The sequence below is a fragment of the Rhinolophus hipposideros genome, assembly GCF_964194185.1.
Source record: "Rhinolophus hipposideros genome assembly, chromosome: 17".
NCBI lineage: Eukaryota > Metazoa > Chordata > Mammalia > Chiroptera > Rhinolophidae > Rhinolophus > Rhinolophus hipposideros.
This window is the reverse complement of record NC_138063.1, coordinates 27,633,227-27,658,552: the sequence shown is the minus strand read 5'-3', so window position 1 is coordinate 27,658,552 and position 25,326 is coordinate 27,633,227.

Genomic DNA, 25,326 nt, shown 5'->3' with positions numbered 1-25,326 from the left:
CAGTGTCTCAGAGCCTTGCTCCGGGAGAGCTCCAGGGTTCATTCCAAGAGCTGATTCTGGATCAAATGTTCTTCTCCACTCAAATCATCAAACATGTGCCTGAGAGAACTGTGCTGGACGTGAGGGGTGGATGGGTTGTTCATGACAACAATATGGTTAGAGAGATAGGATTACATGTAAAAGTTTTAAAAATGAAAGATTTCAGTAGCAGTTTTAAGACAATAAAGGGAAAGCAAATATTTGTTGCAGCAAAAAGTGCTGTGCAGAAACAGAAGTTCTGTGAAACGATATTTTTGAAATCAGTCCTCATCACTTACTAAAAACAATTTAAATTCTATCTATCAGTTTTAGCAAGGGATGTAAGGACATAGGTTTGTTCTAGGGCAGTGAATGGAAGATTCTGTGTTTGCTTTTCCCTTCCCACCTGGCTCTCTAGAAAAACAGAACCAATAGGAGACAGGTAGGTAGGTAGATAGACAGATAGACAGACAGACAGACAGACAGACAGACAGACAGACAGACAGACAGATGATAGATAGAATTTAAGGAATTAGCTTGTGTGATTATGGGGACTAGCAATGGGTAAGTCTGCAGGGCAGGCAAACAGGCTGCAAATCTTTCTTCTCTGGGAAATCTTAGTTTTTTACTCTTAATGCATTCGACTGATTAGATGAGGCTCACAGACATTATCGAGGTTAATTTCCTTTACTTAAAGTCTACTGACCGTAAATGTTAGTCTCATCTGCAAAGTGCCTTCACAGCAATATCTAGACTCCTGTCTGATGAAACAATGGGGCATCAGAGGCGAGTCAAGCTGACATGTAAAAGTAACTATCACAACACCCTTAGAGGGTAACACAACACACACACACACACACACACACACACACACACACACACACACACACACAGGCACGGCAATCTATGATGCATTCTAAGTTCCTTAAAAGACACTTCTGTTTTAAATAACCCCAGTGTTTTCTTCTTCATATTATTCTTAACATTGTTAGTCTTTACTTTGGTAAAATATTTACATAATCAATTCCACCTTTTTCATCACGTTACTTTTTTTTCTTCATAAAACTGGTGAGTGCCCCCACCCTTTTCTTGGTAACATTCTCAGGTGACCCACAAACTCAGTCTCACTGCTTGGTGCCCTCCAAACCAGCTCTGCCTTCTGGCCATGGCTATTCCTTGAGGTACCTTCTTGTCTGACGCTCTTTCTTGCTTTGCTGTTTTGGATTTCTCCACTGAGAGTACCTTCACCTGGTTTTCAGATGTTGGCATTTTCACCATGGATTCTTTCCTGATTTGCTGAGTACATACTGGTTACTCTATGAAGCCCTAGTCTATGATTTTCTAATTATTTTTAAGGCAACTTGGCATCTTCTGACTGGTATATAATTATTCATGTGTGTATCTATTTTCTCGTTTTTGTGAGCAGGAAGAACCATGAAGTTTAAGCAACTTTCCATCTTTCAGAGTATCTCAGTCAGAAGCTAATGTGAGGTATGTCTTTAGGTTGTACTTTTAGAATAAATAAAAAGAAGTAAGAAAGGAAGGTAGGAAGGAAGAGAGAGAAAGAGAGAGGGGGGAATTAAACTGATAACTGAGTAAAGAACAAAAATGGATCTTGAAATTTCAGAATTTTAAAGATGAAAAAAGGTTGCTAGTGATCCTCTAGATTTCTTCCACCCTTTAATAAGGAAGGAAATTAAGATTCAGAGATTTTAAATAACTTGTCTAGATAGAAGATAAATGTCCTGGGTAAAGTTAGCAGAAGTGGAGTCTATCTGACTCAGAGTGCTTTGTATAGCATCATGCTGCTGACAAACAAGAGACTAACGTCAATGGACGACTAAACTACCTCCTCTAATAACCCTCCAAATCTGCAGACATTTCATCATTGGCCTCCTCTTTCACTGGGAGTGGTAGTGCACTCTTAGTGCTTTTCACAAATACTCCAGTCATCCTCCTTCCTGAAAATGGAAGGACTGTACCCCTTGCCCCCTCTGGAATTGGGTATGGCCAAGGGACTTGCTTTGGCCAGTGTGATGGAAAAGGAAGTGGTATGCCAGACATCACATTGGTACCTTCTCTTTCATCCACCAGAGAATCCACTGTGTTTCAGATAGTGGAAGCTCTAGAAGTCTGGTTTTGTGTAAATATCACACAGAACAGAGCCTCAACTTGGCCTATGAAGAGACATATACAGGGATCAAGAAATAAACATTTTGTTTTTCAACTATTAAGAGCTTGAATTTATTTGTTCTTACTGAATAACTTAGCTCATCCTGATACTATGAACATGCTGAAGATTAGTATATGAATTTGCTATGGTACCTTAAAAAGAAAGGAAGGAAGGAAGGAAGGAAGGAAGGAAGGAAGGAAGGAAGGAAGGAAGGAGGGAGGGAGGGAGGGAGGGAGGGAGGGAGGGAGGGAGGGAGGGAGGGAGGGAAGGAAGGAAGGAAGGAAAGAAGGGAGGAAGGGAGGAAGGAAGGAAGGAAGGAAGGAAGGAAGGAAGGAAGGAAGGAAGGAAGGAAGGAAAGAAGGAAAGAAGGAAAGAAGGAAAGAAGGAAGGAAAGACTAATTGGATTAAGGAACAAACAAGTACTTTCTCACAGTTCTGAAAGCTACAAGTCTAATCAAGGGCCTAGTGGGATTGATTTCTTCTGAAGTCTTTCTCCTCGATTGGCAGATGGCCGCCTTCTTGCTGTGTCCATACCTAGTCTTTCCTCACACACACTGTTGGATTCTCTTTGCATGTCCAAATTTCTTCTTCTGAAAAGTGCTCCAGTCAGACTGGATTAAGGTCCACTCCACTCCTTTTGACTTAATCACAGCTTTTCAGTCCCTATCTCAAAATACAGTCACATTCTGAGGTACTGGAGTTTGGACCTTAAACATATGAATTTGGGGCAAACACATTTCAGTCCACAATGGTGAAAAACACCATAATCTGTTTAAGATGTTAAGAAATGTATTAGCTAGTGAAGGCAATACAAGCAGTATATTGATTTGATTGTCTGCCCTGGCCACCACTAGAAAATACAACTACATATAGTTTGAATTTGATTGAATTTGTTTTAGTGTTACTTCCTGCTCTGTTTTAGCAGAGGCTGGTGATCAAGCATGAGGCATAGATAGGTATGGCTCACTAAATACTTGTAAATACTCCCACATTTCCTAGCCTTCTACGATTAGATACATCCATGTGACTCATTCTCATAAAACAAGCACACAAAAACAAGAACAACAACAACCACAACAACAAATAATGTGAATGAAAGTAATAAAACTCCCTTCCGAGCCAAAGCATTTAGAAGTTGGTAGGGAACCCTGCAGCCTCTCTTCCCCTGTGGAATGGCTGTGGAGCCTGTGTGATGGGATGGCAGAAAAAATAGATGGAAGCAGCTGTAGTTGCTAAGGTATCCCTGGGATGATAGCTGTTTTGTGGAGTTATTGGACTTACGACTGATTTGTATGAGCAAGGAATAAATGTTTTATGTATGAAGCCACTGAGATCTGGAGTTGTTTGTTACTGCAGCATATGCCTAATCCCATCCTTACCCCAAAAAGGAGTTTAGGGGACATGTGCAATTGTTGGGGTGTGTGTGAGATTGCAACTATGGCCAACGGCTATAAAATGAGGACAGTGATCCCTTAGCAGGGTGAACTTTCTTTATTTTTGTTCTTTTTTTTTTTTTTTTTTTAGGATGGAAAGATACCAAGAAAAATCCTCATCTGTTTCACTATTTCACCTAGGGCTGGTCTCGAATACCAACCTAACAGAACCATCTTTTCTCCCTAGACAATTTGCACTTCAGAACAGCATTTGAAACTAAGTTTTCGTAAGGTAGAAAGTAATTTAATGTTGAAAAGGTAGAGCAAACCATACATGAATAAATGCATATCCATTGCATATTAATAATGCAATATAATAATCTACCCTTCTCACTTTTAGAAGACTCCTCTGAGCCCTTTCCCAATGTTAAGACAGCTCTGAGCTCCAGGCCAATTCTGACTTTTTTCTCCTTGTTTCTAAGAAGTATTCAGGAGAGTTACAAGCAGACTCCAGGAAATCCATTTGAAATGGAACACAAAGTTCTTCAAGACCAGGGAATGATGAACCAAAATGTGTATATCTATGTCATACCTGAAATAATTGAATGCACAATGGTTATTTATTCTAGATTAGAAAGAACTTAGAAAGAACGTGATTACTATTTTTAATTATCTGAGTGTCATGTATATAATTGTAATGGAGAAATTACAAAATAATTTGTGTTCATCCTTTGTTTTGAAGCAGTAGCGATCCCAATATTGTCAGAGATTAATCTAAAGGAGACATGATTAAATTAAAGGGGAAAAGTAAAGGAAAAATTTCTGTATTTGAAACTATGTGTTTTGTTCATTGAAAGAGTTGCCCTCTATGATCTATAGGATTTATTCATTATTCATTCAACAAACATATGACCAGTATTGGGTTCAGTGCTATGTTTATAAACATCAAACAAGTTATAGTCTCTGGTCTCAAATAGCTCGTATTCTAGTCGAAGAAACAGGTTGATGACCAAAAGTTCTATAATGGAGGGAGAGGTAACATATACTGGCACATAAGGAGAGAACCATTCATTTTCTTGGGGACTGCTGAAAGTTACCTTTGAGAAGAGAATGCTTAGGCTGGGACTTCTAAGAAAGACAAGGTCAACAACAGATCATTGCAGGAAAAGTAAGCAGAATATTTAATGGCACAGAATGTGAAAAATATGTATTCTATGTGTTATAATTAGGGAAATGTAAGAAATGCTGTGTAGCTAGAGCCTTCTCATGGTGTAGGATGTGGCTGGGACAGTAGAGAAGCCAGGATGTAGAAGTCTTGAGTTTTTCTGTTATGGATTTTATGCTATAGGCAATGAGAAGCCATCTCATTATGAAACCCATATGAAACTCATAAGAAGCTTAATCACCGTTGTACAATCTCATCCATTCCCAGAGTTCATGATGCCAAGAAATAATGAACTATTACTTCCTTTTAGCTTCCACAGACTTTATTGTATATACTTTAATAGTATATATATTTTTCTTGGCATAAATACCTTTTACTTTGAAGATCTTTTATTTGCCCCAATTTTATTCCTCCAACCACACATAAGTACCTTTAAGACAAGGATTGTGTCCTCTTTTTCTTGATATTTCTTATGATGCCTGGCATATGCTTGCCTATAATAGATGCTCAACAAAGGGATATTGCTAAGATGTTACGCTTTGGGCAAAGATCTACTTCTGTCATGGAGACAATACCGGAACAGAGGTATGAGATTCCCATTGCAAAGTCTGAGGGTAAGGCAGGTATTCGATGAACATGTAGTTTCAGGTAGAATACCTGATATCAAGATCAAGCCACACCACTTACCTGCTGAATTATTTACCAAATCTAAGACTCAGTGCCGTCTTGTGTAAGATGGGCATTGTAATATAATATGTATCTCACAAAGCCTTCGTGAGAATCAGAGAAGATGACAGTGTTGCTGAAATTGTGAAATAGTATAAAATCGCGAGCAATGTTAATGAAGACATTGAGGAAGATAATGATAATGAATTTGCAAGTACCATACAGAAGTGTTCTCTACTCCTATAAATTAGCTATAAGCACTTTAGAAATGAAGTATTTCTTCATCATGTTAAGCCAAGAGATATTCACTACCTAAACCAAAGTGTGAATTTGGCCAGTGGTGCTCCCTCCCAGTACAGGTTCCATTTGGAAAGTCATAGTGAAGAAAGCAGAATGGGGGAGGTCAGAATTGCTAGGTGCTGGCTTTGGCTCCATCCCTAACCATCTTTTTTTGGCTTTCACAGCCATGAAATGGACAGTAATATAATTTTGGCCTCGTCCATTGGATTAAACTTCTGATCAAATGAAAGCATGTCAAAATGTACCACCTTATTTATGCAAAGGGATATACTATTCTTGTAAATGTAACACTGCCCAGTGCAACATAAAACTCATTCAATGACTTCTATGGATATACTTAGGCCAAGAATGGTGAAATTGGGCAACTCACAGTTATAACCATCAACCTCATCGTCTATCTCCACATACTTGTACACACAGAAACTTTATGCATAGAAATATTTTTCCCAATCACCAGGGTTGTAGGAGCAAGGTTATTGCAGCTGTATGGGCACATTAAAAAAAAAAAAAAAAGAAAGAAAAAAAATCCAGGAAATGAAATGTCAACAGCAAGTGTAATACCTTTCTAATATATGCCCTTCACTTACTGAGACAGTTACCAAGCTGCTCTTGAAAGAAGAATGATTTGTTTATAACCCAGCGACATTATTTCAGCTCTTTAGAGGAGGAAAAATGTCTTCATTATATTTTTTCTCTCTCCACATCATCCAAGAACATATTTTTACCTTTCTTTGCAGACATATCGATTTATTTATTCATTCACAACTGATTTCTGGGCACCTACTATGTGCTTGTTGCACATGAGAATATCAAGGCTAATCAAGTTGTCCTTGCTCTCAAGCACCTTTCAGTTTCACAGGGAAAGCCAGTCATGTGAACAAATCAGAGCAATAAAACATCATAGTTGTTATGATAGAAGGATATGCAGCGTACACAGGGAGACACAAAAGGGAATGTTTAATTCTGCCTGGGGAGAAAGAAAAGGCTTTATGAAGGAGGTGGCATCTGATGTGATTCTTAAAATATGAGTGATTTTACAGGCAGACCACAGGGAGAATAGCTTCCTTAGCCGAAGAGAATGGGGAACTTAAAGTAGCTCAGTGCAGAATGGGCAAAGGAGGAGATGAGCAACTTACTGAGTAAATTATTAAGCTAAGCTGTACAAGGGCAGATCATGAAAGAGGTTTGGAGTCATATGGTAGAATTTAAAGCAATGAGAAAGCCATTTAAATTTTAAGCCAAGGAGTGACACGAGCAGTTTACAATTGTAGAAAGGGGCAGTTGTAGTTGTTGCGATAAGAAATGGGAGTGGACACTACGACACTGGGTGAGAAACTCTTGCTGTCGTCCACATAAGTGAGGATGGCCCACATAAGTGGGCCAAGGCAGTGTGAATAGGTGAGGACCTCATTCTTCTGAGTTATTCCTAATCTCATTTCTACATTTCCAGCCTCTGAGCTGGTTCTAATCTATTAGCATTTAATCGTGCTTAAGGATTTCTCATCTTAAATACAAAACAAACTTTCAACTACCCACACCATTCTATCTCCCTGTTCACTGCTAAACTTCTTCCAAGTGTTGTCCTTTCTCAAACTTAACCTCTCCATTTAACTGGAAGTTCTCAGAAGTCCGTTGGTTTCTGGGAGGCAATGTAACAGTTCTGTATCAAAAGGTTCAGGTTCTGCATCAGAAGGCTCAGGTATGGTTCCTGGTTCTACCACCTCTAACTTTACAACTGGGGACAATTTATTTTTAATCTCTCTGTGCCTCTATTTTCTTATCTGTGAAATGGGGATATGGCATCTCTTTAGAGGATTGTTGTGATTATTAAAAGTTCAGATACATGAAAATTATTTAGAACCATGCTTTGTACTTGGTAAATGCTCAATACATGTATGTCAGTTGTGGACTGGTCTCCAAGAAGGGCAGCCAACAGTATAAGTTTATGTGTATCCAGAAAAAAAGGAAACAGGATGGGCTACCTCTGTCTTTAAAGGTTTCATAGAAAAAGTGGCACTACTACAGGTCCTTAAATAATAACAAAAGTATTTGGAAAGCTAGCAAAACAAAGGCCTATATAACAAATCAGCCTCTAGTGACTGAGTAAACATATATAGAATATTAGCCACATGCATACCACTGCTCTAGACCCTGCTAGAAATGGAAAAGTACCTCAGGCACAGAGTCTGTTGTCCCCAACATATAGCTCACCCAGGAAGGTAAATCACATTAATAAAAAAAAAAATAAGTTCAAAAGACATATGTGGAGGCACATCTGGTCAAATATCTAGATGCGGGCCACAGCATGCAGGAGTGTACATCACAACAGTCCACCTCTGACCCTCGTGTTGAGTGTTGAGGACAGACATCAATCTCCCAGGCTGCAGCCATATTTCTGGGTTCTGTAATTGGAGAAGAGTGTCTCAGTTAATTCAGTCATTAGACGTAGTTCTTGGCCCACTTGTTTCCGGCATCGGTGTTTGCAGACTCAGACACTGGTTCTGCATTGACGAAGGGTCTGTTCTCTTCCAGGGCACATACCTCCATCTAGCTGGTGTCACAAAGTTTGCCTCCAGGTAGATAAAGCCATCATTCCCAGAAGAGAAATAGGATCGCATGTGACCATGTTTGCAAACGGCCGGAAAGCAGTCTTGCATAGTGGTTGAGGGCATGGAATCAGGCAACATGCAGCTCGTATGCTATCCCTCGGTGTGGGATCAAAGGTAAGGAAGGCCCTTCACCTGTCTGTGCCCTAATTTCTTTATCTGTGAAATGGAGATGATAATAGTATCTGCCTCATAGAGTTGCTGTGAGACATCTGGCATACGGTAAAAATTAACTTCTGTCATTATCATGATTCTTACTACCGTGTTTTCCCGAAAATAAGACCTAGCCGGACAATCAACTCTAATGCGTCTTTTGGAGCAAAAATCAATATAAGATGCGGTCTTATTTTACTATAAGACCGGGTCTTAGAAAAAATGATATAACATAATATAATACCAGGTCTTATATTAATTTTTGCTCCAAAAGACGCATTAGAGCTGATTGTCCGGCTAGGTCTTGTTTTCAAGGAAACAGGGTAGCTAAAGACAGTGAGATCTCTGTCCCTGGTGCATGGATGACTAAATCAAAGTTGTTGTTCATGGAAACTTCATGTATACTACCACCCTGCCTAACTGTTTCAACCAGTGTCCCATCAAGACTACATATGACAATTTGATATGAACTTCCCTGAATGGTTAGTTTAGATTTTTATCTAAATATTTTGATTTTAATGCAGTTAGAGGTAAAAGGAAGTGGCCTGTATTAAATGCTGGTTAAATCATTTTTTAACTGATTCAAAAAAAAAAAAAGAAAACACTCTCAATGGTATTAAATTACTTAAAATTCACATACGAAAGTAGTGACCTCTCTCCCATAAAAAAATAAAAAAATCCCAGCATGGAAATGCATTAGCTAAAATAAGTGTTTGATCCTTTCAACCAAAGCCCATTTCCTTCTTCCATCTAGAAAGCCTTGAAGTGTGAGTATTACACTACTTGCAGATTTCTATGTAGGCAGGGGATAAATAGTCTGCTTCTGTAATTAATAACTATTAAAGCTGTTTGACTGATCATATCTTTGGGCTCCTGAAATCTCTTCTGTGCAGGTGTGCATTAATGGAATCCATTAAATTCATATATTTCAACAGATAGTAATTTACGATCTTTTATAAGATCTGTCAGGAGCCGCAGCAGGAAATACAGGACCGTCTCAGGGCATTACAGAACAAACCAGGCTCCCTCCTTCAGAAACGACTTGCTTTCGCATACTAAATATGAATGTCAATGCACCGGGCAGTCATATTAGGTAGCTTTGATGCCATTTGCTGTCTGGGAATATGCAGAATAAGCTTTTTATCACTGGTGAAGCCCTGAACAGGGCTGTACGATTTTCAGAAATGCTGAAGGAAAAGTGTGAGGGAGTGCTAACCACTTTATATGTGCCATTAAAAAAAAAAAAAAAAAAAAAAAAAAAAAAAAAAAAAAAGGAGAAATTGAGAATGTAGCAGTGCTCCGGGAAAGTAATATGTTCTCCTAGAGGTGAGTCACCCTCCCAAAGCCAAGTGTATCTGCAGGTTCTCTTAATGGGGCAGCCTCCCCATTCTGACTAATGTTTCCAAGGAAAATCAAATTCAGCCTTGACATCTGCTAGGTCCCACCTTCTGGCTCAGCCAAAAGAGAACCTCTGTCCTCTCAGAGATGGGGTACCCTTTCAGCAGGGCCAGGTTTCCGAATAGGTAAAGTAACCAGCTACCTTCGTGATGGGGGGATAGCATTTCAAGTGTGGCATAGCCATATCTATAATGTGAAATTTTACTTGAGGGTTTTTCATAATTAATTGAAAGTGGGGGAATTAAAGCCTGAGAGAACAGGTAAAGATATTATGTAATTATCATTTAACATCTGAAGGGACATCTTAGTGGATAGCTTAGAGGGAAGGATGGGGGAGTGAAGACTGGTGGGGGAAGGAAGTTGTTGTCATCCATGAGGGACAGAATGATGAGAATAAGTTGGGAAAGTTAGAAGGCAACAGACTTAAAAGTTCCCTGTGGGGACAGAGTCTCAGAGAGCAGTTCCCAGGCTCTCGACCTCACGTGGGAAGGTGCTGGCTCTGTAGTAAATGGCCATCAGATGTGACTAGTTGGCCATGAGCTGATACCGGTTAGTCATTAGCCACAGATGTAATTGTCGTGGCTACGTTGGTTGGTTGGTCGGTCGTCAGGAAAGCACACGGTGGATTGCGCATTGTGTGGCTCCTGCTTCCTGTATCTCCAACCCAGCCCCCAGAGTGAAATAGTGGCATGAACCCCCTATCCATGGATCCGTGGGTGTTCCTTTTTGGCCTCACCATATCCTGCATTCTTGTGCAGGGAGTGGGAACTGAGACACTGCATGAAAGTCCCATTTATATTGTTTATAAAGAAATTGAAATTGTTTTCTGATGATTTTGAAAGAGGAGAAAGGGTTAAAATTGAAGTGAAAGACCATATGATTGCAATGAATCTCTTCTATCTATGGAATGCTTTAACCAAGATTCCTCTGAAGTGGGTGAGCCCTATTTTAAAGGAGGTAGCTGAGTCTTATCCCTGTTCATGTCTTCTAGGACACAGTGGTTGTATCTGGAATTTACCCTTTCCTGAAGATTTCTAAAGAAACAGACAGAGGCATCTGCTTTCAAGAGCCACCTAGCAAATTAGCAACACTACAACCACCACCATCAAACCGAACCCCGTGTGTGAGCGGTGAGTGCCCTTGGGAGGGGTGGGAGAGGGTGTTTTTAATTTTTTTGTTTTGTGTCTTTGTTCAAGATTGCATATATATGTAAATCTCTCAGTATATAATGGAACTTATTTTAGGGAAACTTAACTATTTACTGAATAAGTTGATTAAGGGAGTTATTTACTTGTTTTAAATTATTTGTTTTATAAACTGACCCATATAGAGACAGCTGTAGAGAATCCACACCTCACACTTTTCCACCTCCAATCATCAAACATGGGGTTGTTCAAAATATAACTCTTGCATAAATATGGACTAAAACTATGATGTAAATCTAAGTAAACTAATATATTCTGTCTAGGTTATAGTTAGAATTTCTTTAATTAACCTCCTTATTGCATTCAAATACTTTCAGAGATATCACAGGCAAGATTAATTAGTGTTAACTACTTACATTAATGATTCAGATTAAAGTTTTCAAACAATAACATGTCAAATAAATATTCCAAGATACTTGTTAAGTGGTAAGTTTATAAAGGAAAGTAAAACACGGTCCTGCTTTTGAGAAGCTTGTCATTTAGTGAGAAAGTCCAGGAGCCAATGAATACAACACAATATAAGTCAGTCAGATTTTAACAAGGGTGGGGTTGGGGCTTCAGAGTCCTGAGCACATTTGATGTGAGTCTTGAAAAGGTCTTTCGTTGACTCAACATGTATTCATGAAGCATCAATTATGTTTGGATGCTAAGTGAATGGAATTGAATTTTGTAAGAAGGAAGAGGGAAGGTCAAAGCAGGAAGATTGTAGTCAATCTGGAGCGTACAAATTGACAATGGAAGGGAAAGGAATTGATATTTGCTGCACATACATTATCTACCAGGTGTTGGAGCCTCCCAGCAAGTCTTTTTCAAGCATTTTTATTCCCACATTACAGATGAGGAACCTGAGTTTCAGAGAGGTTAATTTGCTTGACAAAGTTCATAGAGCTAGTATGAAACAGAGCTGGAGTGTAAAGGCAGCTGGTCCCTTTCCAAAGCCATGATTTTCCCATTCCCATAGCAGATGCCTTCTTGCACAGATGTAGAAACAATAAAATAAAATGAGAGAAAGGGAGAGATGGCACGAGAATAAATGCAATTTTGGTGTCTGAGATTCTTTATCCTTCAGCTGGAGATGGAAGTCTCCAAGGAGGAAGACCATAATGGGAAAAGCCCTGACTTTAGAATCAGAATCAGCTTGGTTCATATCCTGGCCCTACACTGACTAGCTATGTTGTCTGAATCTCAGCCTAATCATATGTAGAATTTGGATAATAATATCCATGGCATCACTGTGTAGTAACGTCCGTGTGTATTTTAAGTAAATAGAATATATAATAGTTGCTAAACTAATATTCCTTGAACTTTTCACTCTGCTTTCCTATATATTTATTTCATACCACTGTGAATTCCCTACCATTGCACTCAGATAGTTTCTCACTGTTTTGGAAAAGGTTTTGCTACCTTGAGTCTGCTTTAGAAACTTTCACTTACTCCTTAGTTCATGGCCTTACCAATGACTGAGACAGGTTAACCCACTGACCTTGGCCAGAGTTGAGAGCACCCACAAGTTCCACAGCAGTAATCAGAAGTGGTTTCTGACACTGAACGCTGTCATACGATGACTACACTGGAGCAGTGAGACAGTCACTTTAAGACTGGGGCTCTAAACTAAAGGAAGAAAAGAGGGATTTTAAAATTGTTAGGTGGCTGTATATAATCAGATTAAGTATCCACTTTTCACAGGACCCATGGATAGAGTAAAGGATGATTCTTAAGGAGAGTGGCCACACAAATGCACCTGTCACACAATCCAAAGCGCAATTTGATGAACTTCTTTAAGGTCAGGCTGGAAAATGGAGTAACAATGCACTAAGTAGTATTCCTAACAGGTTGTCTTCAGTTGAAAAGCTGGTAGCATCAAAATTAAAAGACTAGAACCATCCAATTGGGGAATTTTTTGAGACATAATCTCTTAGGTGATGGTTAAACCCAGACTGGACACGGCAGTAGCAAATGTACTCTAAGGAACAATTTCGGCGGTAGGAACAAGTTGGTCTTATTGCCATAATGGATCATTCCTTTCTCTATGTGCTGTGATATGAGAGCTGATGAGATCCTGCCCGAGGCAGCGGGACTGTCTCAACACAGATTGTCTCTCCATCCACAGGAGTAAACACTTTACTGGGAGATTTAAAGTGAAATTTAGAATTACAGGAAAGTACCTAGGAAACGGATAATTTTTTCTTCAGTGAACTCTTAAGAGGGCTTGTCAGTAAAGTTCAAGCAAGCAGGTGTGCTGAAAATTGCTTTAAAACCAAACAGACAGTAGGAGGCATGCATATGCCAGAAATCATAGCCCCCGAGAGAGAGACGAGCCCATTTTTCAACAGCAGCAGCTGTTGGTGCATGTGCAGACAGTTTGTGGTCAGGAGTGTGGAGCAGAGGAATTTCAGGAGAAAGGTGCTCACGACGAGGGAAGAGGCGTGAGGTCTCTGGTGTATGGGATTCAGCAAGGAAACTTGGGTGTCAGGCTAAGTCCTGGGCTGACATTGTTAGACTTGAGAATTTCATCTGAGATCGGGAGGCTGGCAGAACGTGGCACTGAGACTTGAGATTGGAGTTGGTTAAATCCGGAGCAATAAAAATTGCCATTCACTCTAATGAAACTTCCTAGGAACACTATTAGTATTAAACAGGGTGACTCTCCCCCCCAGAAATAATGCTAAATCACAGTCACAAATAATTCCAAGTCTAGTTCTGCACAAGGCAGAACATGATTGCACTTTTTAAATTAAATCCACTCTGATTGCTATGGAGGTTGCCTTTTTCTGAAATTAATAGGAATTCTACACATTGGCCAAAGGGTGAAGGGCAACCATACTGTATAGCATGAAGGTGCAGATGACAGAGGTGTGTGGGGGCCGGGATATCTTTATTAGGCACTTATTTCCAGGGAGTAGACAGATTAAAATGTCTGTTAGTCATAGAATCAAAATGTCACAAAACCATTGTTGATTTCAAGATTCAAAATAATACTTTGTGTTACACTGTATAAAAATTTAACTGTTTCTTTTAATGTCTCTCAGAATCCCGTGGACCAAAATTATTTGACATCCTTTATGTGGCCCATAGTTGGTAGCACATTGTTGTCCATCAGGTAGGTGCTCACTCCTTACTCTTAATTAAATGGTAATATTGAAAATAAGTCTTATGGGACTCTAATAAATTAATAGTAACCATCTTTATTCCACAAGCTACATTGTGAATCATTTACTGAAATTCAGTATGTGAAGCACTTACTTAGGAGTTTAGCAAATATATTTGTTGAGGCTTCTTACCATGTACCAAATGGTTATTTTTCTGATACAGATATTAGCAGCACATGGTTCCTACCTTTAAGGAGTTCACTTTAGAATCAATGAAATAGATAACAAAATGAGTGATGAAAATAAGGAGGAGTAAGTGCTATAGTATCTGTATTCACCAACATGGATGAGGAATCTAACCTCGGCCTGGGATTGGTATGAAGAATCACTGCTACCAGGATTCCTGGAAAATAAAACCTAACCAGAAAATAAGCCCTAGCGTGATTTTTCAGGATGCCATCCTCTGAACTTAAGCCCTAATGTGTCTTTTGGAGCAAAACTTAATATAAGACCCAGTCTTATTTTCAGGGAAGCATGGTAGAAGGAGGAGATCGATGTTGGCAGCTCCTGCTGGCTTTGGGAGATGAGTGGAAGACCAGCCAAATGGACAGTGTTGGGCAGGGTGTTCTAAGTGGCAGTGGCATGGACACAAGCACAGAGGAGAGAAAGAACACAAATTATTAGGGAACTGAATAGAGAACCAGAAAGAGAGGTTGGTGGAAATTCAGGGATTGAGAGAAGCCTGAAGAAACAAGTTGGGGCCAGAAGCTGAAGTAGATCAATGTTAAAGTACGCGGAAGTCATTAAAATTCATTGGGAGAATTGGAATGGTAGTGATGTGAACAGATTCACAGTTTAAAAGGGAATTTTGGTGAAGCTATGGAGGACAGATTGGAGTAAAATGAAGCTAGAGTCACATAGGCCTTTTTGGAAATTATTGCAATAATCCAGATAAGCAATAACTAAAACCTGAGCTAAGGAAGTATCGGGGTCAATAGTAGGGTATGATCTGAGATGCTTGGCAAATAATGTTAGTAGGACTTGGAAAGTGATAGGATGAAGGTATGTGGGGAGAGGGAGGATAGCTCCAGGAAACACTCTTTTAAGCACATTGAAAATATCAACCTTTTTAATATCATAAGGCATCAAATTAATTAGGTACTAATGTGACATCCATATTACAGATACGAAAATGGAGACAAACCCAGGAATGTTAATTAATTATACTATTCCCATCAGTGTTCCAATGCATCAAATAAAAGAATCAGAATCAAAACTAGAGTGTGTGTTCTTTCAAGTAAACCATGCTGGATACAGCAATTAGAAACAGATGAAATAAAGGATGAGGGTCACATTCCATACACATCTTGTTGCACTAAACCAGCAGATGACAGAAAGAATACTATAGAGAAAAATATAGACTCCAATCCACATGACACATGAGTCCCTGCTTACCTTATCCATCTCCCTTTAATACTATACATATCACTGTCATGTGTTTATTACAGGGGGTGGCCTTGGAACACAGTTACTAACAAGAGTCCTCAAAAAATAAGATTAAAGAGAATGAGAACAAGCAATATTCAAAGCAAAATGGCTGATTTTTTTTTTTTTTGATTGATTGAAGTTTAAATTTGGAAATTTTAAATAGTTTTTTTTTGGAGGTTATGGTCTCCATTTTCTCATCTGTAATATGAACATAACATTAGTTCCTAAGTAATAGTTCTTGTGATATTAAACAAGTTGATATTTCAATGTGTTTAAAAGAGTACTTTCTGGACCTATTCTCCTCCTCCCCATACATTTATACTATTACTCTCCAAGTCTTATAAATGAGACACACAAAATAGAGTTCACCTCTAAAAGATAACAGTAAAAATGACAAATATCAAGGTTTAGAAAAACTAGGAAAAAAATAGATATTGCAAACAAAGAGACAGTAATTGGACTGAAAGCAGATTTGTTATCACCCCTCGGAGCTTTCATAAAGAATGTGGGTAGTAATGTCTAACTGATGGGTGACAAATTCTAAATGCTAAGTTAACTACACACAGGTATTCCAGGAAAGCTCAAGTAAAGGATGAACTTTATCAAGGGTTGAAATAAGATCCAAGAAAAATGACAAATTTGAAAGAGATAAGATATATTGCAAAATTATTTAACTATTAAATATAAAAGGTAATGAGTAACTATTGTGTGTCTTTTAAAAGGCATGAGTAAAATTCTAAACAACAAGTAATAAGAATGTTTGGTAGGCACTTTTCAGTCTATAATTAAAATATAACATTTTCCTTTACATATTCTGAAAGAGAAACCAGTGAAGAATTTGTATTTTAATAAAGCATTGCGACATACATGCCTATAAATATGCATATGTACCTATATATGAATGTATATGATTAAAATATGGAAGAACAGATATATAGTACAGTGCTTCCAAACGAGAAGGAAGAAAAACAATGGAAATTAAAAAATATTCTGATAAAACTGAAAAAATTAAAAGGTGATGAAAACACAAATCACTAAATATGGTACAAATCATTTCAAATATATCAACAAATATGATAATTATAAACAGGTTAAATTTATTTATTAATATCAGGAAATTTAATATAGATTTTTTAATCCATTATGCTGCTTGTGAAAGATGCATTAAAACAAAATGATGCTGAATGATTAAAATATTAGAGTGAGAGAGATAATATGGAAGGAAACAGTAATGAAAGGAATGCTTTACAAGAATAGAGTAATATTAAAGTCATATAACATATATCATGTAGAAAAGAGTATCTAATTGAAAGAGAGTAGTGTAGTGGTAAGGAGAGTAAACCTAAGAATATACAATGGTCATAAGCATGTATATTCCTAAAGTAATTATGTCAAAATATGTAAAAAATATATAAAATTATATTTTGTAATAGTTAGAAAAATCAAAAGGAATTTAATATAATCTTATCAGACATTGACAGTTCAGAGGAAAAAAGATCAAAAAAGGTCAAATGTTTGGAATAAATATATTAAGAAATTTTAATATATCTAAGTATGTCTATTTCTATTTATTTTATAACTATAAAACTCATACTTAAAAAACAGACTATTTTCAAATATACATGGGATATTTTTTAATTTAACTATGTTCTAGAAAACAAAAATATTTTCATACATTTTAAAGAATCAATGTCATATCAATCAAAATTTCTTACAGCATATCAATAAATTTAGACATCAACAATATAAAATTAAATAATAAAAAGAGTTAGGGTGGTGGCCAGTTAGCTCAGTTGGTTAGAGTGTGGTGCTAATAACACCAATGTTGCCGGTCCGATCCCCACTTGGGCCACTGTGAGCTGTGCCCTCCTAAAAAAAAAAAAAAAAAAAAAGAAACCTAGGATATTTTAAAAGGTATATACACCTATATAAGTTCTGAATGAAAATATAAATAAAAGATATTTATAGTGAATAGCATTAAACATCAAACTTTACAAGGTAAAATGATATTTAAATTAAAATTTAAGTAAAAACATGTAGATGACTCTAAATTATCTGTTTAAAAAAATAAACGAAGATTGATAAATTGAGTAAAATTTCAACTGATAAATCTAGAAAAATAATATAATTGAAACAATCAGTAAAAGAAAGAAAAAAACAAAGCATGCACTATTGAAATATAAAGCAAAACCAAAACAAAAACGTAATAATTAATAAAATTAAAATTGTTTCCTAAGAAAGGTTAATTTAAAAAGATTTAGAATCATTGCCAAGACTGGTCAACAAATAAAAATAGCTCAAATAAACAGTTATGAACAAAAGGTGACTATAACTACAAAAATAATATTAATATTTAAAACATTATAGTAAGCATATGTAATGATAAAAATATGAAAATGCTCATCAGACTAAAAAATATTCATTACCCTAGGGGAGGGAAAGGCCAAAATGGGTTAGGGAGTGGTAAAGGTTATTTCAATTGAATTTGTAACAATTCCACTTTTGATAAATCTGGATGATAGAACACAATTCTTCGTGTTTTAAAATTTGCGTGATACATAATAAAAAAGAAATCATAAATCTGTAGAGTATAAAAGATTGACCCTACTTCTCAAGTCAGAAACAGAAACACAAAAAGAAAAGACTCTCTCACAATGGATGGGAATTTGCTATCACATTCCAAGAGCTTTTTTTCCTATTAGTCTATGATATTAACTTAAACCATCAATTACTGGTGAATATTGATTATATTCATTGATTACATACAATAATCCTGCTCTACTTTGTGGTCACTATTTTACCTATCTCACATCGCATCCCCAAATCACAAAGTTTAAAGTGTTCTTACTGTTTATTAGATAAGGCTATTTAACCAAACTGAGGGTACACCTGCACCATTCTGAACACTTCTCACTCTGTCTTTTGTTAAGGTGCTGCGATCACAAGAAATATTTGAGAAACTCCCTGAAGAAGTTGCATATTGGAAACAACTCTTTAATTCAGCTTCTGCTTTAAGAAAAGGGTGTTTTCATTAGACTCAAAGCAGAAGATCTAAGGTAGCTATAATTAAGTTATTTCAGATCCTTACTTGTCTTAACCAGCAAAAAAGTCAACCCTGGAGCATGGGCATACAGAAGTGAGGTGAGCAAGACAAATATTCTGGAACTGTGATACAGTGTTTCCCCGAAAATAAGACCTACAAGGAAAATAAGCCCCAGTTAAAATCATCAGCCAGATGGACACATTTAGTACGTTATAACAATGTTCCAGAAGAAGATGACATGACCATATTTGAATAAATGTAAATTGTTGTACGTGAAAAAATAAGATATCCCCTGAAAATATGCCCTAATGTGTCTTGTGGAACAAAAATTAATAAAAGACCCGGTCTTATTTTCTGGGAAACACAGTAGGGCCCCTGCTACTAGAAACTAGAGAAACACAAAGGGGCCCTAGACTAGTTATGAGAGAAGAGTTCCTATTTCTATTTCTTTAAGATGGTAAATGAGCTTGAGACTCCCTCCACTGTGACCAAGTGTTCAGTGACTGAACTCAGAGCAACTGGATGCAGAGTTATGAGAAAAAAAGAGCCATCAAAGGATCATCAAGGCAGATGCATTCTCATTTCATTTCTCCTCCTTTCCCTTCCATAACATTTAAGTTTTACTTGCTGAAGGAGCACATTCACAGCCATGACAAAACCCTACTCTAAAACTATCTATGGATTCGAAGTGGTTTCTACTTTAGGATCTCAATCTACCCACTTCTATCTCCTTAGAGGAAAAATACAATGGAAATGCAAAGTACTAATAATGCAGACATCCTCAACTCTTTCACAAGGGTATTGTAAAGACTAATGAGTTATTGTTTGAAAAGACCTTAGCGGCTGTCTGATCAAAGTTGGAATATACATAAGAGTTTTGAAGGTTTTATTTTGTAGTCGCGTTATTGGTATAATTACAACAGTTGTGTAGTCTGTGAGGCATACTGTCAGCCAAGCATCTCCTTTCTCCTTCCTCGTTGATGCTTGGATAGTAAGCCCGTCATTCTACAGGCATTCATTATGTTATCTTTACTGTCACACTATGGACCAAATTTTGGATTATTTAGTTAGCTGAAAAGTCAAACTCAACATTTTGAAAAATTCCCTGACCTTCATAACATTTCTCTTTCCCCTTTCCCACCCCTAAAAAATGTCTTCTCAAGTGGAATAGACTTCCTGTTTTGATATTTGTCTAATTGGTTATGTTTGCTTAGGGAGCTCTGGGAACCTACTCATATGTTAAGCATCAGAGGAAGGCTTATTCTGCCCTTTCACAAAATGGAAGCAAGCCCTCTTTACAGATCTCTAATAAGGTATACATGAGCTCAAAGCATCACTCAAGGATACTGTGCATAGTAGGTCTGTTTATCTGTAAACTGATTTCTCTAGGTCTTCTTTAACCCTGGGTTCTGTGGGGCTGTTTTGCATTTGCTGAACAAGTACACCTTTTCCCTGTTGCCCGCCTCTCTCTTGTTATGTATGGGCTGTCTCTGTCTAAAATCCCTTATGCTGATTTTCCAGACACATTTATTTATGTTCACTCACTAATTGAAAATCTCATATTCAAAGTTATTATTCTGATTGATGTCTGTCATTTTGATCAAGCAGTAGCTCACAGATGCTTTGTTAGAACCATTTTACAAGTGAGTTTATCATCATGCCTTTCTCTCCTGACCTTCTCTATGGCTGGTAGCAAGAAAACTCAGTGGAAGCTCAGAAAGAGATTTTTGACAAGCTTCCCAAATTCAAGTTTCATATATCTTCACAACTAAAAACAAGTCTTCTCTTTCACACATTATTGACGGTAATGGTGGAGAGACGTAACAACCAGACTCAATGTAGGAGTACAAAAACAATTGAGTGGTAATGTCTCCCCACCAATTGGAACTACCTCTCTGTCCTCAGGTAAAGCCCACCTTCTCACTCTTCTACACATAATTTTGCAGGGTGGGGGTGAAGGAGTAGGCTCATTAATATTTGTTATTAAAAGATGCATTGTGTCACGCTCCCATCTGAAATGCCCTGAGACAGTCCATTCACCCTTGATCAGCAGATATCACCCATATACTGATGCTACAATGCTTGGCAGGGCCCCATTAGGTTGTGGACTTAAGGGGAAATATATTTACATACAGGATCCGGTACCACCTTTAGCAGTTCCGAGATAAGAGAAAGCCATTTTATCTCTCTGAGCCTTAATTTTCTCTGCAGAGTCAAGATTCTCATGCCTGTATTGTTTATCTCTAAGGTTAAAGATTCTATCACTTAGAATTTTATTTAAAAATATAGAAATATGAGTTATGTTTTATTGCCATTTAAGCCCCTTTAAAATTTTGTTATTATATGGAATGATATCTAAATTGTACTCTAGATTATACTTAAACATGAACATATTGAAAATGTTTATCAGATCATTGTCCATGATATGTAAAGTCAGGGAAGTTTAAAATTCTGAGTTACTTTATATGGGAGGGCACTGAAAGGTGGAAAGGAACTCAGAAGAGCGAGGTGTGGGACAGGGACAGTAACTTTTCAAGCACTTTGCATATTTGCTAAGTCCTATCAACTTGTATATAAGTTGCTCTACAATCAAATATATTCACATTCAAATAAATCTGGTTAATGCTGCAAACAATATCCCTGCTTTGAACATTAACAATACCCATTTACATAGTTAAAGTTCATTCTATCAAGAAGCTTATTTTAATTTATTTAGTTCAAATTTCTCAAATATATTTGCTTCACAACTTTTTATTTATCACAAAGATTCAGGCCCAGGAAACTATTACTTTCTGAAACAGTTTTTAAAACCCTGCATAGACCACAGGTCTCCTGTGGTTAGGTACTTTTGTCTGTAGAATCATGAACCATTAATACTGGAAGGTCTTTGAGCTTATTTAATCCAACCAAGTGTCTAATGCATATATATGTATTTTTTTTTCTTTTCTTTTCTTTTCTTTTTTTCCTGCAGGAGGAATTCCTCCTAACACATGAGCACAGACTTTACTTAAATATCTTCAAAAATCCTGCCTCATGAGGCCAGAAAGAGGACATCTTAAATTTTTTTGGAAAGTGATTCACATAGAATGAAAATGTTAGGCAATGACTATAATTTTTCTTAGAACTCATCACCCTATTCTTTTACTCGTTTATTTACAAATTGAATGATTGTTTGTTTGTTTGTTTTTTGACAGACACTGTACAAGACACTGAGGATATTTCAGTGAACAAATCTGATTAAGTCTCTGTCCTCACTGAGCTTATGTTGTGTGTCTGAAAACAAACTGGCAGTAAGCAATAACATTAATAAATATGATAAATGGTATGGGGTGGGGGAAATTTTAGAGATAGAGAAAGAATAAGGGACAGAGGGAGCCTCGTTAGGGAAGTCCTCTCTGGAGAGGAGATAGTTGAATAGACATGTAAAGAAAGTCGGAAGAGAGTGAGTATTGCAGCAGAAATGAAGAGCAAGGTCCCTGGTAAGAGTAAGGGCATGGATAAGCTGGGTGAGTTGGAGGAATAGCAGAAAGGCCCTTAGTAAAAAAGGGAGGAGAGAAAAACGAGGTTGGACAATTGTCAGAGGCCAGATCACAGGGGTGTGGATTGTGTACAAGATGGCATGGAAAGTCACAGCAGGATCCAGAACAGACAGATGGTATTATTAAAATTAAGTTTTCGAAGGGATTCCTTTTTGTGAGGAATCGACTCGAAAGGCAAGAGCAGAAACAGGAAGACAAGTACAGAGACCATTGCCATGGGTGAGTATGCCCCAGACCCCTCATCCTTTGCAATTTGTCTCCAATTCTCTGGGTCCATGTTCCTCTGTGTGTTTTCCTACTGTAGCTCCAGTAATTTTCAGTGGACTTGTTTTTTCACAAGCCCATTTCCACCACTCTGGATTGACTACCAGCTTTGCAGAGGCAAGGACCACTATTGACTTTTCTTCCTCTCCCTAGAACCCAGACCAGTGTTGAGTACATGCATACTTAAATAAAGTCAGGCAAAATTTCTCTACTCCATCTTATAAGTATCAGGCCTTAAAAGTCTGCATTTGAAGGCAATCATGTTAATTTCGTTATCTAAAAAGTCACTTTGAGTTTTGTGTCCCCGTTTACACATACCAGGTAAGGTATATCCTCTCTTGTGAGGTCATCCATAACTATCTGTGTTACCAAAGTATTTCCCTATATTGTTTATAGTTTGTTATATCAGTAATCATTATCCTTTTAGTGCTCTTTTCCAGATTCCATGGCTGTAGAAATCACATGCTATGTATATCACTATATACCAAGACTATAGTGACTAACCCGAATAAGTGATTAAGCAATGTTTGCCAAGTAAAGGAATTTGAGAAATTTAGCACTATGCACATTTTCAGATTATTAGTGTTCTTTAATCAAGAATTCTTCTATATAAAACATCACAGTGTTTTACAATAGTGAAATGAACTTATAGTATGAAAAAAAATGGGGGACCATGGTAAGTCTACCTGGATGAGAAGGTATAATGTGAGTTTCTTCATATAACTAAGACTTTTGGGGAAGGTGTATGAGGAGAGGAAACACATTGTGAACTTTTTTTATAAATTTGATATAGCTTTGATAAAATTCTTTCCAGTCAGATAGTCATATTGGATTTACTTAGTGGAGAATAATTCCAGAATCAGAGAATTATTTGACCCAAATGACAAGTGAGGTCTAGAGTAATGTCAGGGGTTACAAATTATATTTCATTATTTTGAGAACTCTAAATCAGAATTTAAAAATTAATTTAAAAGCCATCTAAAAACATGGGTTTAAAAATTATGAATGCTTATCATTCAGTAACTTTGCTTCATGAAATTATTAAGATACAGTTCAAAACTAGAAGTTTTTGGACAGGAAAGGGATCATGTCAGAAAAAAATTAATAAGAAATAAAGCAATAACATTTGTGGCTGTATTTAACTAGATTCCAAATCTACTGGCTGGTTAAATCCAACTGTTTTTTTGGTTTTTGTTTTTTTGTGTTTTTTGTTTTTTTTTTCATTTCTCAGGGTAGAAACCAGCTGAGCTTTTAAGCCAGTCAAGGGAAAGTATATTATTTCCATTCTCTTTTTAAACACTCTATAAAGAACTCGCTCGTTCATAATAGCTTTGTTTACTGCGTAGTACAGCATGTTCTAATTATCACCCTTGCCTCACTAACCACACAGCTTATGTTCCCACACTCATCAGTTATTTTTATGCCTCCTGCAGAAATGAAGAGAACATTAATAAGAATAATACTTCAGGAATAACATTTTTGATAAAATTAGGAAAAAAAAAATGTTCCTGATAATACAGGAATTCAGAGCATTTCAGTTAAATTGAAATGACCCATTACCAACAGCATACTATCTTTTGTTTTTATTTGTGATATGCTGTATAGCCCTTAATCTGATTCTTGCCTAGTTTTTTCTAATTATTTATTAGGTTACTATTTGATTTTTCTGCATATATTTCCTTGTCACTGAGTTTGCTTCACTCTTTTTCCATCTTTAGCTTGAGAATTCCTTCCATCTTTCTTGCTCTTTCCATGTTTTGATATTCTCTCTTCCAATTTCCTTTGCTTTATATCCTTCTCATTTCCTCCCTTGCTCTTTTTATCTCCCTCCTTCCTCCTCTCCTATCTTTTACTTCTCTAATGTATGCACAGAAAATATCATTTTATACCCCTGATTGGCAAGAATGTATATACATATATATTGATATGGGAATTAATACATTTTCAGCACAAGAAATGGGGCCAGCGGGAATGTCAAATGGAACATTAAAACATTTTTAAATCACCACATAAGCTGAGTAAGGCTTAAATAATATTTGCATGGAAAAGAGTCTAAATAAAGGAGTAAGAACAACAAAGTAATAGAAAGGGAAAACGGCTATACAAACGATTATTTCAAAAAGTAATATATTAACACAGAATACCAAGAATCTTTCCAATCTGTAAAAAGTAGAGCCATATGCTTTTTTCACATGATCTTTTCTAACGTTTAAAAATGTATATGTGTACAAATATTTTTTTACGAGCTGAGGACGCAACAGGTCTCCCCTCATCAAGAACCACATTTGCTGTTCTGTTGATTTCACCATCCATAGTGGTTACTGTTTGTAGGAACCTTTTCTAGAATAGAAACTTTAAGTGAATGTGAAAGAAGAAATGCACATGCATAAGAGGGGAAGATTGCTAATTAAAAGGGAAAGAAAAGGCAAGGCAAGATAGAGCAGTCTGTGGATACAAACATTTTCAGCGATGACTCAGGAACATGTTTGGAAAGATTACGTCAACTGTTCCCTCAGTAGCTGAATATAATCATCCCTGTGAATTGATTGAAGTTTGAAAAAATAGCAACTGAGACTTCTTTCACTTGCTTGTAATCAGCTCCTGGAAATGTTCCACTTTAAATAAAATGGTTACCAAGAGAACCTTGGTGTGATGCAGAAATATTTCAGTTTAGTACACAGGAATTGATTGCACTTAGGGCTGACCTCCTCCTGAAGCCAATGATTCGACCCTTAAAGGGGAACCGCTTTTGCTGGGGTGGAAATCATAGCCTAGTGATATCTCTGTCCTCTACACCCACCGTTAGGTCTAACACCAATTCTAGTCCTGTTTTCCAAGGCTCACAG